This window comes from Elephas maximus, chromosome 4 (assembly GCF_024166365.1).
Source record: "Elephas maximus indicus isolate mEleMax1 chromosome 4, mEleMax1 primary haplotype, whole genome shotgun sequence".
In the NCBI taxonomy this organism is placed as follows: domain Eukaryota; kingdom Metazoa; phylum Chordata; class Mammalia; order Proboscidea; family Elephantidae; genus Elephas; species Elephas maximus.
In genome coordinates this window covers 184,138,821-184,158,896 of record NC_064822.1, presented here as the reverse complement: position 1 = coordinate 184,158,896, position 20,076 = coordinate 184,138,821, and the positions used below count along the sequence as shown (strand labels likewise).

Here is a 20,076-nt window from a genome sequence, read left to right as displayed (position 1 = left end):
AACTTAAATCGTTAAAAGAATTAACCATAAATCAGACAACTTGAGTAGCTACTAAACCACAAAATAAATTCCAGGGAACAGAACTTCTTCAAGTATGGAAAATTATATATTTTGGCCCAGTTATATATTCTATTATAATACATGACGAAATGACAAATGATTAACGAAACATGCAAAACTCAAAGGTCTCTATAATAGAAAGAAAACTATAATGCCAGATTACAGCAAGAACTCAGACATAAGAGTAAGAACCTATAATTAATTACAATGAAGAGTAATTTAGAAGATTTCATATAAAATACAGGGATAGAATGAGCACTACTTTAATGACTATAAATACAGCACTATATTTTAAACCTGTGTACCCACATGAAACAAAACCAGTTAAAAAAGTTTTTTTACTAATATTTACCAATCCTCCCTCCTTCTCTCCCCATTCTGTCTCTTTCTCTTCCCTCCCTTTCTTCCACCCCCCACTAACGAAGGCAAGAAAACAATGGTGCCAAATAGGGACCTCATTTCTCAATCCATAGACATGAAAACCTCTTTTACTAAAATGCATGGTGTGAAGAAGAACCTCACACTGTTTCTGTCAAAAAGCAGCTGTCACTGAGTTATACCCAAAGACTGGAAGAGAACTCAAAACATCCCTTAAAACAACTCTGGCAGCAAAACTGGTTGTTGACACATCCTGGAAACAAAGGCTACGGCTACCTTTACATGTCTGATTTACTAAATCGTAGTTTTTACTATGCATGAAAAATATTAAGGCCATCAGAAACAGTAAACAGGAAAACATCACTCATATATTGAATCCTAAGTTAATTAAAAGTAAAAACGAAAAACATCAGTAAATTTGGATTAAAAAAGTCCATCTCATATGTATGAATTTTTTTCCCCAGTGGACCCTTTCCTTTACTAAAATAAAACACAGGATTGGAAGAAAGGGGGGGGGGACCGCAGCAAAAAGATACTATGGTACTAGAGTATAACGGCTGAACAGCAAGCCGAGAGGATATCATAAAAGAGTATCTAAACTCTTTCTGAGTCCCTGGGTGGCACATATGGCTAAACGCTCAACTACTAGCCAAGCGGTTGGCAGTTCAAACCCACCTAGAGTCACCTCGGCAGTAAGGCCTGGCGGTCTGCTTCCAAAAGGTCACAGCCTTGAAAACCCTACAGAGCAGTTCTACTCTGCACACATGCGGTCGCCACGAGTTGGAATCCACTGGACAGCAGCTACCAACACCACCAAACTCCTTAGTATGAAGTTTACTGTGAAAGAACTGTACAGCTGTAAATTCAGTTAACTAAAAATTAAAAAAAAAAAAAATCAAAGTATGAAAGCTAAAAATCTAAGAATTTAATCCATTGAACATATATATATTTTTAAAGTCCTTGTGTTTCCTAATGGAAGGGGAGGGAAATCAGGTACAAGAAAACAAACACTGTGAGAGAAGAATTTTACCAAGTGATTAAGTTGGCATAAAATATAGTACATATTCCAATTTACTAAGTTGTAAGGATAGTCTTTGGTAAATTACATAACATATCCAGATTCAAGGCATCTCTTTGAACTGGATCATTCAAATATTCCTACAGTATAACACAAATGCAGATATGTGCTCACGCTACTGGAATTTAATGTTTTATATTAACAAATTTTAATTAAAATTATGAAGACATTAACAATGCTGCACAGATATCAGAAGTTAATTTTACATATTTATATCATGCAATGTATTTTGACAGGGTGATCTTAGTTACCTTATATGGAAATTTGCTAGTTGACTATCATCACTTGAGGAACTTCTACAGTTAAGAGTAGAGTGTAATGAGGAAATGTACAAAAGTATCCAGACATCAGTGAGTTCACAATCAAGTTAGGGAGTTGGTACTGACATAAAAACAATTTAAGAAGCTTACAAAGAAGCAGTTAAGTACAAGCTATAAATATAAGCTAAAGATACAAGTATGATACTAGCAAATACACAGAAACATTCAAATGAAAGTTATTCTTCAAGATGCCCACCTCTAAGAAGTTTTATACTTTGTTCAACCATGTTGCCATCACTCAAAATATTTTGCAACTCCTATTTTTCTTCCAAATCACACAAGGAAATCAGCCTCATTACTTTGAACTCATTTTGGACCCCTATCAGTATCATTCAGACAAATTATTTAACCAGATCTGAAAAATGACTCCTGGTTGCTCCCCAAAATCAAATCCGCCTTGAAGGAATAAAGATTTTCCTCTACAGAAATTCCAAAGAACGGCCCATATTCTGGAAGCAACTCCTAAAGATTCCTCAGATGTTTTAAGAAAAGGCAGGACTTCCAGTTTCAGAAAAGATGGAGTTACAGGGACCAGATTTACCCTTGTGCCTGAAAAAACTAAAAAGCTGGAGAAAATATATGGAACAAGTGTTTTCAAGACACTAGACATCAGTCAACACAGGACAGTGAACCCTGAGAGAGGACAAACATGGGGAACTAGGTGGGGTACATCACATAGAAGACTCAGAAGGGTATTGCTTCAGTAGTAGGTGAGCAGTTTGAATCCACCACCCACTCCTTGGAAACCCTGTGGGGCAGTTCTACTCTGTTCTATAGGGTCACTATGAGTCGTAATCCACTCGGCAGCATTGTTTTTTTCTTTTTAATCCTGGTCCCATCTGCCAAAGCTTAAAAGTTAACTCCCAAATGGATCAAATAGTTTCCATTACAGAATAAATCTCAATAATATTTACAGGGATACAAAAATATCCAGCACTCAGTAATGTAAAATTTGCAGTGTCTAACATCTAATAAGCAGCCCTGGTGGCGAATGGTTAAGCACTCAGCTGTGAAGTGAAAGGTCAGTGGTTTGAACCCAGCGGCGTTTCACAGGAGAAAGACATGGCGCTCTGCCTCTGTAAAGATTACAGCCTTGTAAACCCTATGGGGCAGTTCTAATCTGTCTTGGAGGGTCGCTATGAGTCAGAATTGACTCCATGATAACGGTTTTGGTTTGGCATCCAAAAAAAAAAAAATTACCAGGTATGAACAATTGTACACCAACAAATTAGATAACCTAGATGAATGGACAAATTTCCAGGAGGACATAAACTACCAAAACTGACTCAAGAATAGAAAATCTGTATAACAAGAGGCTATCCACTAGATAGCAGACAAGTGCTAATTTTGGTGAAGGGAAAGACAACACACAATATAGGTGAAGTCAGTGCTACTTGACCAAGGCAAAGTCATAAAAGCTTTTATAATAGTAATAGTATTTTCAAGACGTGGTGCTGGAATGACTAGCTATCCACATGCAAAAGAATGAAGCTGGGCCACTTTCTTACACCATATGCAATATTTACTAAAAATCAATCAGACACCTAAATGTAAAAGCTACAACTGTAAGACTCTTAGAAGAAAACATAGGAATAAATCTTTGGGACCTTGGGCTAAGCAAATTCTTTGTACACATGACACCAAAGGTACAAATGACAAAAAGAAAAATACATAAATGGAATTTCATCAAAGCCAAAAACTTCTATGTGTCAAAGGATATTATCAACGATGTGAAAAGACAACACAGAGAATGGGAGAAAATTTTTGCAAATCATGTATCTGATAAAGGAATTGTTTCTAGAATCTAAAAAGAACTACTACAACTTAATAAGACAACCCATTGCAAAAATGGGCAAAGAATCTAAATAGACAGCTCTTCAAAGAAGATATACAAACAGCCAATAAGCACATGAAAAGATGCCCAACATCATTAGCTATCAGGGAAGCATGCCAAAACCACAATAAGATACTACTTCATACCCACTAGGATGGCTACAATCAAAAAGATAGATAATAACAAGCGTTGACAAGAATGTGGAGAAATTGCAACCCTCATACACTGATGTGGGAATGGTACAGCCATGTTTGAAAACAGTCTGATGGGTCCTCAAATGGTTAATTTAAAGCAAAAATAATAACAGTGTATGATGGGGGTCTATAATATACGTAGAAGTAAAATATATAACAGCAAGACAAAGCCTGGAAGGGGTGCAATGGAGAGACACAGCTGTAAAGTTCTTATAAGTGAAACGATACAATATTACTTGAAAGCAGACTATGGTAAGTAAAAGATGCATACTATAAACCCTAAAGCAACCACTACAGTAACACAACAAATACAGTTAATAAGCTGCCTTAGTTATCTAGTGCTGCTGTAATAGAAATACCACAAGTGAGTGGCTTTAACAAGTGAATTTATTTTCTCACAGTTTAGAAGTCCAGAGGTCTGAATCCAGGGTGCCTGCCAGCTCTAGGGGAAGGCTTTCTCTCTGTAGGCTCTGGAGGAAGGTCCTTGTCTCTTCTGAGCTCCTGGTCCTGGGCGATCCTCCTGTGGCTTGGCATCCCTCTTCCCTATTTCCGCTTCTTTCATCTCTACATTTTTCGCTTCTTTGTTTAATCTCTTTTATATCACAAAATAGATTAAGACACAGGCTACACTAACCCTTTCTCATTAATATAACAAAGACAATCCATGCCAAAATGGAATTATAACCACAGGCATAAAGGTCAGGATTTACAATACCTATTTTGGGGGGACACAATTCAACCTATAACATAAACCAAAAAAGGAAATAAAATGGAGCATGAAAAATAATTAATGAAAAAGAAAGCAGAAAACAGAGAAAATGGAACAAAGAACATATGGAACTAACAGAAAACAAACAGCAAGATAGTAGATTTAAACCAAACTTGACCAATAATCACATTAAATGGAAATTATAACACTCAAAAGGCAAAGCTTGTCAGAGTGGACAAAAAAGCAAGATCCAACTATATGCTGCCTACAAGAAGCCCACTTTAAAAACTATGACAAAAATAAAAGTAAACGAATGGGGAAAGATATACTATGCTAACATTAATCCAAAGAAAGATGGAGTGGCTATATTAATAGCAGAAAAAGTAGACTTCAAAGCAAAGAATGTTACCAGGAGTAAAGAGATTCATTTCATATGGATAAAGAGGTTAATCGTCGAGAGAGAATTGTAATGCTAAACATTCATGTACCTCATGACAGAGCTTCAAAATACATGAAGCAAAACATTATAAAACTTCAAGGATAAACAGACAGGTCCACAATTACAGACAGAGAGTTCACCATCCTGCTCTCAAGAACTGACAGAACGAGTAGGTGTAAATCAGTCAAGATGCAGAACACATGAAAAACACAATTAACCAATTTGACCTAATTGACATTTGCAGAATATTCTATCTTATGATAGCAAAATACACATTCCTTTCTAGTACACAAAGGACACTTATCAAGATAGACCACATTCTAGGTAAAAACAAATCTGAATAAATTGTTAAAGGAGAGTCATTCATGCAAAGTGTGCTGGAGAGAGTTAAAACACAGCATGACTTGACACTGCGCTTGCAAGGTTAGCCCTTGGCCGGCATCTGAGAACTTGAATTTCAGGAGTGTTCCCACCACTCTCTAGCTGATAAGGCTGGTTTACTGTGCCTAAACTGTTTGTACAATGTGGCTTATACTGAACACCTGCTTTTCTTCTGGCACGCTAGAAACTAGATATGTGCAAGGCAGAGGGTGCCTACATGACTGATCCCTGATAAAAACCCTGAACTCCTAGGCTCAAGTGAGCTTCCCAGGTAGACAACACTTCGCACATGTTGTCTCGGCTCACTGCTGGAGGAATTAAGTGTGTCCTGTGTAATTCACTGGAAAAGACTCTTGGAAGCTTGTACCCAGTTTCCTCCAGACTTCACCCCATGTGCCTTTTTCCTTTGCTGATTTTGCTTTGTATCCTTACACCGTAACAAATTTTAGCCCTGAGTATGACGACATTTTGAGTACTTCTAGAGAACCACTGAAACTTGGTGGTGGTTTTGGGGACCCCCAACAAAGTGTGTTCTTGACCACAATGGAATGAAATTAGAAATCAATAACAGAAAGATATTTGGAAATCTCCAAATATGTGAAAACCAAATAACATACTTCTAAGTAATCCATAAGTCAGAGAAGAAATCAAAGTAGAAATTAGGAAGTATTTTTAACTTAATGAAAATGAAAACACAACATATTAAAATTTTTGGAATGCAGCTGAAGCAGTACTTGGAGGCTAATTTCTAGCACTGAACACTTATATTAAAAAAGAAAAACGTTCTCAAATTATAACCTTAGCTTCTATCTGAAGCAATCAGAAAGAAAAGGAAATGGAACCCAAAGTAAGCAGGAAAAAAAGGAAATAATAAAGACCAGAGCAGAAATCAATGAACTAGAAAACAGAAAAGCAATAGAAAAAAAAAGTCACTGAAAACCAAACCTCATTCTTTGAGAAGGATAAGTAAATTAATAAGCCTCTAGCCAGACCAAAAAAAAAGAGTGAGAGAGAGAAGACACAAATTAGAGATCTCAGGAACGAGAAGAGGACATCACTACAGACTGCAATAATGTTAAAATAATAAGGGAACATTATGAACAAGCTTATGCCAATAAATTCAACAACTTAGATGAAATGGGTAAATTCCTTGAAAGACACAACTACCAAAGTTCACTGATGAAGACAGATAACCTTAATAATGCTGTAACTACCAAACAGTTTGAATTTATAAACTTTCCCACACAGAAAACACTGAAGCAAGATGGTTTTACTAGGGAATCCTATTAAACATTTAAAGAAGAAATAATATTAATTGTTCACAAAATCTTCCAGAAAATTGAAGAGAAAGGAATACTACCCAACTCATTCTGAGGCCAGCATTATTTTGATACCAAAACCAAGCAGACTTTACAACAACAGAAAACTACAAATCAATATTGCTTGTAAATAAAAACTAATTTTTAATTTTTGCATATCAAAACTAACAGCATTTAAAATGGCGCTTATCCCAAGAATTGCTTGCTGAAAGTGAAGAGGACCTGAAGCACTGATGAAGATCAAAGACTACAGCCTTCAGTACTGATGACACCTCAGCATAAAGAAAATAAAAATTCTCACAACTGGACCAATAAGCAAAAAAGAAAAATAAGCAACAGCATGACAAATGGAGAAAAGATGGAAGTCGTCAAGGATTTCATTTTACTTGGATCCATAACCAACACCCATGGAAGCAGCATTCAAGAAATCAAATGGCATATTGCACTAGGCAAATCTGCTCCAAAAGTGTTAAAAAGCAAATATGTCACTCTGAGGACTAAGGTGTGACTGACCCAAAACCAAAAACTATCTGCCGTCGAGTTGATTCTGACTCATAGCAACCCTATAGGACAGGACAGAACTGCCTGGTAGAGTTTCCAAGGAGCGCCTGGCGGATTCGAACTGCCAACCTTTTGGTTAGCAGCAGTAGCACTTAACCACTACGCCACCAGGGTTTCCTGACTGACCCAAGCCATGGTTATTTTCCTCTGCCTCATATGCATGCGAAAGCTGGACAATGAGTAAGGGAGACCAAAGAAGAACTGACGTCTTGGAATTATGGTGTTGGCAAAGAACACTGAATATGCCGTGGACTGCCAGAAGAATGAACAAATTTGTCTTGGAAGAAGTACACCAGAACGTGCCTTCGAAGCGAGAATGGTTGAGGCCACGTCTCACATACTTTGGGCATGTTGTCAGGAGGACCAGTCCCTGGACACGGACATCATGCTTGGTAGAGGGTCAGTGAAAAAGAGCAAGACCGTCTACGAGATGGACTGACCCACTGGCTTCAACGATAGGCTCAAACATAGCAACAATTGTGAGGATAGCGCAGGACCAGGCAGTGTTTCATTCTGTTGTACACAGGGTTGCTATGAGTCAGAATCAACTTGACAGCACCTAACAACAATACCAGCAATGCGAGGCTGCTTAGTGTTCAAAAAACCAATCAAAATAACTTACCATATTAACAGACTGAAAAAGAAAAACCATATATGATCATTTCAATAACCCAGAAAAAGCATTTGATAAAATTCAACATTTATTCCTGATAAAAATTCTCAGCAAACTAGGAAATAGAAATTATGTAACCTGAAAAACGGCAGTTAGGAAAAACATAGCTAACATCACTCTTAAGGTACAAGACTAAATGTTTTCCTCCTAAGAGCAAAAAAAGCAAGGATGCCCACTCATACCACTTCTATGCAACATGGAACTGGAAGTCTTAGCAAGAATAAGGCAGACTGGAAAGGAAAAAGACAGTTTTATGGCTATCTTTGCAAATGACATAATTGCATATGTAAAAAAAAAAAAATCTACAAAAATGCCACTAGAATAAGTGAAAGTAGCAAGATTTATTTAGTTAGTTCATTACAGTCACAGTCACAGCAATAAAACAAATGAAGAGGACATTAATTAAGAAAGTCTTCTAGGACGACAAATTTAGAGAAAGCTTTTTGAGGGTGAGAAGAAAAAGGGATTGATAGCTAGAAACTGGGAGAATATTTCACACAAGGCAAAGCTTTTATAAAGCATGGAGCCAAGAGGGGAGAAAACTGTATGGAAAATGCAGAAAAGATCGCATGGGAGAAGGCAAAGATTCAAAACTAGGGAATGTCAGTTGCTAGATGGAAGCAGTAAAGGGGTTTAGCTCAGTCCCAGGTGTTGGGATTTCATAGAATAAGGAAGCACAGGTCAGTAAGGAAGGTAAAAGCAAACAGCATGAAGGGAAACGTTCCTCAGGTAGAACCTAGGAGCAGGACAACTGGAAGAAAGCTATATTTAATAATCCAGACATAGTCTGAGGATAACTTAGAATCAGGATGGAGGCATGGAAACAAAAATGAGAGTGTCAATGTCCAAAGCCAGAGAGAAAAGAGGAGCTAAAAGACTCGACGGTGTTTCAAGAGTCAATGTTTCAGGATTTCAAGACTCAGGTATCGGGAGGCTGAATTATTGATGATGGGACCCAAGACAGTCAATGACTCTTCCAAGGCAGGTGAAGCAGAGGCCCTTTTCCAGCATCCAGAGTTACTTTTCTGAAAAGCATCCTGGATGATAAACCCAAGGTTGGAGAAATGGGAGGTTAAAGGAAAATAAGAGAAAATTACATTGAATATATTAAAAGCCTAGAGAGCATCTGCTTCCAAAGCAGACCTGCTGTATCAGTGCCGGGCCCTGGCTCTGGCGGGTTCAGGAAGCTCAGGGCAGTGTCACAATGTGCTGAGGCAGACTCACAGCTGTACTGGGGGCAGATGGTCCTCTTTATAAAGTTTTAAACTCAGCCCTTACTGGCTTGAAATGTGATGTCTTTTGCATTTTCATTCTCGTGTGGTTTTTGTTATTTCTACAAAAAGCCCTGTCATTAATTCTCTTGGTATTTTAAAAGCAACGTTTTCCCCTTTGGGCCTCGTCTTTCAGCCGTAAACAGATCTCTGTTCACACCAACCCACAGACCCACCTGCATGGATAAAGAAGGAAGCAGTAATGATTGTGTTCTTTTAAAGGGACTGGGCCAAAGTGTCAAATAAAAACATGAATTTTAAACACTTTGATGTAGAAATTTAAAACTCTATTATGAAAAAAAAGGTTGATAAAAGGGTGGCTGGTGACAGATTATTTTAAAATCTGCGGCCCATGGTACAGGGAAGTGGAGGGATTCTCTATTTAGAGGTTCCACAGGGATATACATCTGGGTAAAACATCTCATGATACACCGTCAGCAAGAGTTCCACAGGAGGAAAACCGCCTAGCCCGCTGGAGCGCGGCAGTTCATCTTCTACTTTGAATCTGCTTCCTCCACATCAGAGCCTTGTACTTAGCAGATGCTCATGACATTTCTCCTGACATACTGACCAGCACCTTTCTAAGTTAGGGACCTGGGCCACTGCCCTTTTTTTTTTTTTGCTTTTTAATGAACCAAAACCCAAAAAACCCACATGCCAAAATGGTAAAAACTGTGGTATATTTTAAATGTATCTATTTAACTTATTAATACCTTTAGGAAGAGAATACAATGTATCTATACTAGTCATAAAATCCAGGGTTCATAAAACATGACAATTTGTCATAGGGCACAGATAGTGCAACCCGGTAACTGGAACATGTTGAAAGTCATAACCAGTATCTTCATTCAATCCTGTGAATTTCTCTGTATGACTGTTAACCCCTACTATCTACAAACCATTCTGCTGAATACCACTGGAAAATCAAAGGAGGATAAACTTCTTTTGAACTCAAGCTATGAACATTCAAGGTAAGAACCCATGACTTTTCCCTCTTCTCTTAACTCATCCTTCTAATGCATGTGCGTATCGCTCCTGTACGCCCATGGAAGCCATCTGGTGGCCTTGCCCCATCAATCGCCTGTCCCCTTCTCCACTCAAGCAGCTTCCATTTTTCTATCTCCCCGGTCCTTCCTACACATCTTTAAATAGCTTTTTTCTCTTACCTTAAGATGCTGCTGCCTTCTCAACAGCACCCTGCTTCCATTTTCCTCCTTCCTTTCTTTTACGAAGATACTGAAATAAACTATACTAACTGGCACTATTCCCCCCACTACCCGTTATCTTCTTACCCCTTGTAATCTAGGTCAATAAATGAATATACAGAATTCGTAACAATCCACAGCATTATGATGGGTCAATTAGCATCCTCTGACTGTGGTCAGCACTGTTGTTAGCTGCTGTTGCGCTGGCCCACGACTCATGGTGACCCCATGCACAACGGGATAGGACCACCATGATCCACCAGGCTTTTACTGGCTGGTTTTTTAAAGCAGGTTGTCAGGCCTTTCTTTCTGGTCTGTCTTAGTCTGGAAGCTCTGCTGAAACCCATTCAGCATCATAGCGACTTGCAAGCCTCCATGGACAGAAAAGTGGTGGCTTCACTCGCTGGGTCTCCCACATGGAAGACAAGAATTCTACCACTGAACCACCGCTGCAGCTTAATTACTGCCTAGGATGGACCAGTCACTTGAAATTTGCCTCCAAAATTGGAGGGTGCTGAGAGACCAAAGAGGCAAGCAACTCCAATGTGGTGGCAAAGGAGTTTTATTAGGGAGACTTACAAACGAAGCCAAGTCCTGGGTGGCTGCAGGGCCAAAGGAGGCCTCCACACCCCACAGTGGGAGAGCAGAAGTTTTATAGTGGTGGTAGACAAGAGCGGCTCATGCCAGCGGCTTACATAAGAATGCAAACTGTAGTGACCTAGCGGACCACGTGGGGGCACCCATGTTTGGTCTCACAAACCCTGTTTCCCCTTCAGTCCACTCCTTGAGGCTGGCTCTTACAATCTGGTATGTTCCTCCTCTTGTGCCTAAAATGAAGGACTCTATTCCCTGCCGGCCAGGAACAGATACAGATGGGGAGTTGGCCAGGTGCCATGTTGTGCCCATACATGTGTAAGAGATAAAGTTACTGTGTGCCCAGAACAGGGGGAGGGCTTCGCTGATAAGGAGAAGGAACTGAGAGAGAGAAGGCAACCCAATTCCCAGCCTCTTTATCAGAGAATGCTCCGGGCCCAAGGCCTTTACTTAGGCAGCCTGGTTGGGAGGTGCAAAAGCAGACCCTTCCCCCCAACAATCACCTCTTCCCATTCTGAATAAGAACACACTCTGAATATGCAATGCTCAGAAACACCAGATAGCCAACCAAGGTATCTTACAACTGTACATGAAAACAATTCAGTGATATTAAAATGAAAGATACTAAGAGACAGGTGGACTGGGGGAAAAGAGGGTACTACTTCAGAGGAACAGGGCACAGAAAGAGGGATGGAAGGGGACAGGAACAAAAAGAGCTGTTGAAACTAAGGCGAAACAAAATGAAGGAAAATGGGCTAGATTTCTAATTAATCTTCCTTTCTTGAAACTCAGCATCAAATTGGATTAATGCTAGCTCAGTGAACCACCTGGAGACTTAAAGATGTGGAGACCTTCAAGCAGTAGGAATCTTTTTTCCCAGTACACGTACTCAGAGGCCCTTCTGGGTAATCCTTATTTCTCACTTCATCCCTTTCACTGGTTCAGTATCTGGCCCACGTGAGATGGCACCAGCACTTGTCTCCAGGTGATCAAGAGGTCACTTTCTTAACTCTGTTCCTAGAGATAAGCTTCAATGAGTCACCACTGTCTAATTCCACCTGAACTCCTTTGCATGGTGTGGGTAATAAACTCAAGCAAGTATATTAACCACAAGCGATAAGCGCTATTCTGCTTTATGGTGATCTTGACTTGTACTTTACATTTCAGATGCTTTTATGAACTCAAATATACTGAGTCAAATACGTATCTCTAAAATATTTCTTGTTCTCAAATGCAGTGCAAGAGCCTGAGCCTGACGTGTCACAGTTAATCTATAAATCAGCTGCTGCCGATGCCGATTCACGGTGACTTCCTGTGTGTCAGGGGAGAACTGTGACCCACAGAGCTCTCAATGGCTGACTTTTCAGAAGCAGGTCACCAGGTCTTTCTCCCAAGGTGCCTGTGAGCGGACTCTAACCTCCCACCTTTCAGTCAGCAGCCAAGTGCGTTAGCCATTTGCACCTCCCAGGGACTCCCTTATACCCCAAGACCAGCTTTCTAAGTCACACTACTGTGCTAGTCTCCCATACACTAAATATGCTCCTCGCATGTCTGCAAGGCTGTGCCCTCTGCCTGAAACATCCTTTGCCTCTCTGACTCAGAGTGAACGTCGTCTCCCCTGGGAAGGCTTTCGTGACCTCTACCAATTGTGCTGATGACTCTCCTTTTTATCGCCTATCCCGTACCTTGAACTGTCTAGTGTAGTGCCTATTACACCAAATGGCACTCATCTACCTACAAGTCTGTTTCACCTGCTCAGCTGTGTGCTCCTGGGGAGCAAAGCTCTCCTTTCATCATCCTGTCCTCGCAGTCCTAGCTTCCGGCACAGCGCTCAGCACAGGACATGCACTCAAACGTTCAGGGAGATTATAGACATGGGAATCTCTAGCGTACAGCAAGACTTTTAAAAGAATAACCATTCTCATCATTTCCACTAAGGATACTCAAACTCTACAATGGCTAAATGAGATTTTCAGGCAAATTAAAAATTTTTATTACAACATCCTTTCTGTAATCTTAAACTGTTTACCTATTACAAGTAGAAATTAAGGAAAAGATAGAACTTGGAGATAATTTAAAAAAGAAACCCCTCCCTGCCTACACGTATTTATTATACACCATTAGAATAACTTCCCTTATTTCCTTTGAAAAATATTTAGTGAGAATATACCACATGCAGTTCGCTGGGCTAAGTGGTGCTAGATGCTGGTGATACGTAAGTGAACAAAAAAGACAAGGTCTTTTAATTCATGTAGCTATGTTCTAACAGGGGAAACAAATAACATACAAATTAAATGATTACATAATTACAACTGTAGTGTTCTGAGCAGTTAACAGGAGCACATCTAATCTCAGACATGTGGGGGAGATGGAGGAGTCCCTTAAAGAAGTGACATATAAGCTGAGCTCTGAGGACTGAAGAAGCATCAACTAAGGTGGGTGGGGACATTGTTAAGCCCTGGGAACAGCATGTGCCAAGGCCTGTGGGTAGGAAGGAATATACGTTCCAGAAACTAGAAGAGGCAGCAAAGGGGAGTTGCTGCTGTTCTTGTTAGGTGCCAGAGTCGATTTTCGACTCACAGCGACCCCATGTGACAGAGTACAACTGCCACGTAGGGTTTTCTAGGCTGTAATGTTTACAGAGCAGATGGACAGGTCTTTCTCCCGTGGAGCTGCTGGGTGGTTCAAAACCGCAAGCCTTTTGGTTAGCAGGAAACTGCCAACTTTTTGGTTAGCGGCCAAGCGCTTAACCACTGCACCACCAGGGCTCCTTCAGCAAAGGAGAGAGTGGCAGAAAATAAGGCTGGGGAGGCCCTGAGCCACATGTGGTTTCTCTGGGATTCAGGGACGAAGACAGACCAAGTTCTTATTCTCAGGGAATTTACATTTCAGAGTGGAGGTCGACAGGGCCTTTGGGTCTCATTAACTGTTTTAAGTAGGGGAAAAAAGGTGATCAGATTTACACTTGCTTCTTAAAAAAATTTTTATCAATTATAACACATCTGAAGAAATAGGCAGTTCTAAAAGGTTACTGTGGCTACAGTTTCATCAATCCTCTGAAGCAGAAAATTCCCTACTTGCAAAAGAAAAAACTGAGGCTCTGCAAAGCTAAATAATTTGGGGTTATTTACTCAACAAATATTTGAGTGTCTATAATATGGCAGACGCAATACAGTATGAACTTGGGGAGGCAGAGATGAATACAGTACAGTCAGGCTCTCAAGAAACTAACATCTAGCGGGAGAGACAGACCTAGAAACATGATGTACTACAGTTCACACCAGAAATGAGCAAAAGGATAAGGTAGCTGAGAGGAATTCATCTTCCTATGAAGAATTCACCACTCCACCTTCGTGCAAATGGAGCATTTTCTCCATACTTTTACAGTTGTCGAATTCAGTCATTCCTGAGCTTGGGACATAAGCGAATCTCTGCAATACGAACGGAACCCCAGGCCTTCTGTTAGTTCAGGGCCTTTCCAGTCACCAACTCTGCCGCTGACTCTGAAGAGTACGCATTAACTGTGGGACTATTTCGGGGCTCTTGTTTTCTAACTGCTTTCAGAGCCAGTTTACAAACCACAAAGGAAAATAAGTTTCCTTAAAGTCAAACCTGATTTCGGACCCAGCCTGAAAGCCCACAAGAGTATCTCAGCATAGTTCTTTTTCAAAAGCAACTCTGGGTAAGCGAATCAAGAAAATCTGCCATGTGCTGCTTCGTAATTCATGATCTCTGTCCTCAAAGGACTTACATTTTTGTTTCTAACTGGAAAGATAAAACATATCACATACAAAGAATAAAACAAAAATACAGGTAACATTTGCTCATTCATTTAAAGTATTTATAGGCAGCCTATTACAGGCTGGGTCAGGAGTTCTCCAAGGGATGCAAAGATGAGGAAGACAGGGTCCTGCCTTCAAGGAACTCACAGGCATACTGGGGAAGCTGACAGCAAATCCAGGACAACCCCAGCGGTTACTCAGCTGGTACCTGAACTAGACCATGGAGGTCAGCCTCGGCTGTAACTCATCAGGCACCATTGCCATTGGTCAGTGCTTATCAACTGCTAAGTACTTTAAATATTACCCCTGATTATAATACAAATTGATAAATATTATAGGTAACTGATACATGAAAAATCAATGATACAAAAAGAAGTAATGTTAAAAGGGTTGAAAGGAGATGGTGAGAACTAAGGTTTAGGGATGGCCTTGGGGCCTCCTGAGTTTCTTAGCAAGGAAAGTTAGCATATTTGGATAGGAAGTTGGTTCTAGGTAGAAGAGAACAGTTATCATATGGCCAGTGGTTGGAATTACCCAGATATGGCCCTTTACCTACGTTGAGGACATGGTTCAGGGCTGTGCTGTCCAACATTGTAGCCACTAGCCACATGTGGCTATTGAGCACTTGAAATGCAGTCAGTCTGAATCGACTTGTATGTGAGTGTTCACTACATACCAGGTTTCAAAGACTACACGGAAAAAAACAATGTAAAATATCTCATTAGTAATTTCTCACATTGATTACATCTTTAAGTACTACTACCTTGGATATATTGAATTAAATAAAATACAAAGTTCACTCCTTTGTTTTTATTTTTTAATGTGCTACTAGACAATTTAAAATTTCACATGTGGTTTACATTCTATTTCCATTGTACAGTACTTGTACAGAGCTTTAGAAAGCAGGCTAAGGAGTTCAAACCCCCTAGGGTAGGTAGGCAATGAAACATCACTGAAGGTTTTCAAACTTAAGCTGTGTGGTAGATTTGGGAGGGGCAGAAACATATAAACAATGCACTCTTTCAGGAAGATGAGTGTGGGGGCAATATGCAGGGGCAGGCCACTACAGGCATGTCAATGTCAAAAGGCTGACAAATGTCAAAGGGTAAGCAGGCTTAACTGGAAAGTATACAAGGTCCTCAGAAGCCCCATGCTGGGTGGAGAGAGGGGCCAGAAATCAAGAGCAGGCTGGGGCCAGGAAAGAGTAACAGAGTTGCAGGCGTAGACCCAGACTGGATAACCAAGGTGCAATGTTCACCACCAGAGTCGGCAAGCTCAGGCGTGGTTTAGGGTAGACATAGTCTGGTTGGTGGTAATGGCTCTCAGGTGCGGTACAATTCAGAAGGAGAACAGGATCTGTGACCTTTTCCTCAATTTCAGATCTACCTCTACGTGGCAAGCCTCCAATAAAACCAAAAAACCAAACTCAGTGCCGTCGAGTCCATTCCGACTTATAGCGACCCTACAGGACAGAGCAGAACCGCCCCACAGAGTTTCCAAGGAGCGTGGATTTGAACTGCTGACCCTTTGGTTAGCAGCCGTAGCACTTAACCACTACACCACCAGGGTTTCCAAGCCTCCAGTAGTGGGATCAAATTCCAGAGAAGGCTGGGAGGAGGTAGGCAAGGCCACTAGAAACTACAGGCTAGGGGACGAGAGCAAAAGCCCAGGCTCACACCACAGCCAGCAAATATTTACTGAGAGTCTGCCCTGTGTCAGAGGCTTGCCTAGGCTCTGGAGACGGGTGAACAAAACACAGCCCCTGGCCCGGGAGGAAGACTTTAAACAAAGCCAAAATGCACATCATGCGTTGTGGGGAGAGCTATGAAAAAAGAGCAGGGGCTTCAAGAGACTTCAGTGAGGGTGGACGGGGGCAGTGGGACGAGCTTGTAAAGGAAAAGTCTCTCTGAGGAAGTGACAATTTAATCTGAACCCTGAAATGAGGTAGGCAAAGACTGGGGGGAATTGGGGAGAGAAGAATAGTCCAAGTTGGAAAAGGCTTGGGTGATTTGAGAAACTGAAGGAAAGGCTGTTGAGTCAGAACATCAAGGGCGGGGGGGGGGGGGCGGTCGGGGAGGCAGGTGAAAGAGAAGACTGGAGAGGCCAGCATAGGCCAGATCATGTCTAGCCTCACAGGATAAAAAATAAAATCCCTAACTGGCCTGAGTACAACTGGAAGCCACTTAAAGGTTACGACCAGGGAAGCAGTGCAGTCCTTAAGGAGTTCTAAGTGCTGCCAAGCTGGCAGCAAAGGGGCAGGATATTGGGTCTGAGATAAGAGAGTTTATTACACATCCCTCCAAGCGCTCCAGGCCAGCGCTGCCAGCTTAGCAGAATGAGGGCACCCACTGGAAAATCTAGAGAAATCTAATGGAAAGGCTGATTTGGGAGGCAATGAGTTAACTTTACACATGGTATGAAGTGAATCATCCCTGCAGGTGAATATGGATGTTGTTTGGAGTACAGAAGACAGGTTAGGGACGGATATGCAAATTAGTATATACAGGGGTGACAGGTAGTTTACGCTCCAAAAGTAAAAGACATTTCCATGGAGTAGAGAAAGAAAAAAATAAAACAAAATTAAAAAAAAAAAGAAGCCTAAGACTGATCCTTAGTGTTGATTTACTTCTGGGACAAAAGATAGGAAAGGAATGCCCAAAAAAGTAAAATTAAAAAAAAAAAAAGGACAGAATGATGTTAGAACAAATTAAGTCAGAGAATTAAGAAAGGGATAACCCCAAGGGATGCCACGAAGGAATTTTTGGGGGTGATGGAATTGTTCCGTACCCTGATCCTGGTGGTGGTTACAGGAATCTATACGTGTGCTGAAATTCACAGGACGGTACCCAAGTTCATTTTATTGTATGTTATTTTAAAAATATAATTAAAGGGTGGGGTAGGAGTAGACTCTAAAGGATTGACTGCTGCAGGGAGACAGAACAGGATGAACCCTGAACAGCTGTTCTGGGAAATTTAACCATTAGGTTAACTGGTAACCTCGGGGAAAGCATCAATGGAGTGGTGAGGATGGGGGCAGGTAGTGAAGGATAGGAGGCAGTCAGCGCAACCTCCTCTTTGAGAATTCTAAAAGGGAAAGGACAGAAGGGCACAGCAGCTCAAATAGACAGAACTTGCCAAGACCCCGTGAGTTGTTCCATTTAAGTATTCTCTAGAATGCATTTTTGCATATAAACTATTCACTTTCTCATTGTCCCTGTTAAACTACAGCTACATCATTCAACTACTAAAATGAACCCGAAGTCCTTACATTTTAAACTTGGCTCCTTCGTCAACAAACATTTACTGCATCCCGACCGTGTCACGCATGGTGGTAAATACAAAAACGAGTAACACCTGGTCCCTGGAAGTGCACACAGGATTTACGACAACAGCAAGGTACTGGAGGGGAGAGCATAGGCAAGAACCTATGAAAACTTTGACCGAGGAACTAAAAATGCATTTTTAATTTATTGTTATACAAACCAAAGTGGGAGGAAATAAAAATAAAGCTTAGATTTAATTTATAAAAATGTTCTTAATTTCTAAAAACAAGAGTTAGCTTAGTTTAGCATTAAATTCCTAAGATAGGTATGGGCAACCTAATAATTGGTGGCATTCCCCTTTTCTGGTCCTGTTTACTTTCAGTTTCCTTTCTTCCTTTGGATAATTTGGCAGGCAAAATGGAACAAGTACAAGCTTCAAAACCAGACAGACTGAACACTAAACCTGGGCCCTTGAACTTACTAGTTGTATACAATAATAGTTGTAAAACCGTGTAACAATAATGTTGCCTATCTCAAGGTTTGAAGTGAGAATAAGGGATAAAAATGAAAACAAGCTGGTACACGGTAGGCATGCAATAAACATTAGCTTAATGCAGTTAAGCACCCGACCACTAGCCAAAAGGTTGATGGTTTGAGCTCACCCAGAGGCAACTTGGAAGACAGGCCTGGAGATCTGCTACCAAAAGGTCACAGCCTTGAAAACCCTATGGAGCAGTTCTACTCTGCACATATGGGGCTGCCGTGCATTGGGATCGACTCGATGGCAACTAACAACAGCATTATTACTGCTATTTCAACAAATGCTTTGTTCTGATTTTAAAACATTTTATGTGCTTCCATTTCAATCAGGGAAAAAAAAAAATATTTTAAAGGGCATGCCATTTATATGCTACCCTAGGAAAGCAGCTTGGGAATTTCTTCTCCTTAAGTCCTATCAGAAACCACTCTGCTCAAACAATAACGTTTGGGACAAGACTTGATAATGGTCAATAACTAAGAAAATATAAAAACATTATTATCATCACTGAGTCCCAGTTTGGACAAGCCAGTCTGCTTTGTGTTCTGGAGACTTACGAATGTGTCTCAGAGTAAGGACACGGTAAGTTCATTCCCCTCCCAACGGAGGCCTGCAATGACGTTGCACGCTGCGCAGGCAGAAGACAGTATGCTAAAAGTTCTGCTCAAGAGACCTTTACACGATACTTTTAAATAGACAAATACAGTTCCAAAGCCAAGATCCTTGATGCTTCCCCGATAGGAAAACTATCACCTTACTGAAATTTCCCACAATGACGAAGGGAACGGCTCCCATCATTCAATTTACACAGATGCCAAAGTACCAACTAAAGTCTGTTACATATTTTTTTATCCTTAGCTGTTAGACAGGGGGTCCTAACAAAGCCTTAATCATTGATTCTCGGTTTTATTCACCGACAATGGAGAAAGACCTCTCGCCAACTTTTGCACAGTTTTGCTTACACCAAAAACAAATGACCAACTTGAAATTCACCTTAACCTTCGCCCAATCTCTCGCTCAGAAGTTAATGGCCAAAAGATACATGTGAAAACAAGGAGTCTGAAAAATGTCACACTGCTAACCTGGGCCCACAGAATTAAGCACAGGCTGGTCCTTAGGAAGCCTGACAACAGGCTGCCCTTACTGGCTGTGGCTCTAGCTAACACAGTGCATTGGGCTGGATGGGACATTCAGGCTGTCAACCAAAACCCGTGGCCGTCGAGTCGATTCCGACTCATATGGGCTAACAAACTCGGTAGCTAGAAACTAAAGGGCGCCCGACCGGGGGAGATAAACGACAGCGCCGGGGCCGCTGTTACTCCTCCTGCTCCTCGTTTCCCAGTGGAAAGTCTGACTCGCCGGCCGACACGCAGGGCTGGGTGGGGTCAGGGGGCCGGATCCCCCGCCCGGGGTGAGCTTGGGGAAGACATTCCCTCCTTCTCCATCAGGGCCAGGTCGTCCGCGCAGGGACGCCGAG

At 41.1% G+C, this 20,076-nt stretch overlaps 1 protein-coding gene across 6 annotated transcripts in view; it reads right to left on the bottom strand.

Moving 5' to 3' along the window:
* TNRC6B (trinucleotide repeat containing adaptor 6B) overlaps positions 1-20,076 on the bottom strand; it is a 296,019-nt gene that overhangs the window by 274,832 nt on the left and 1,111 nt on the right. The window lies entirely within an intron of this gene.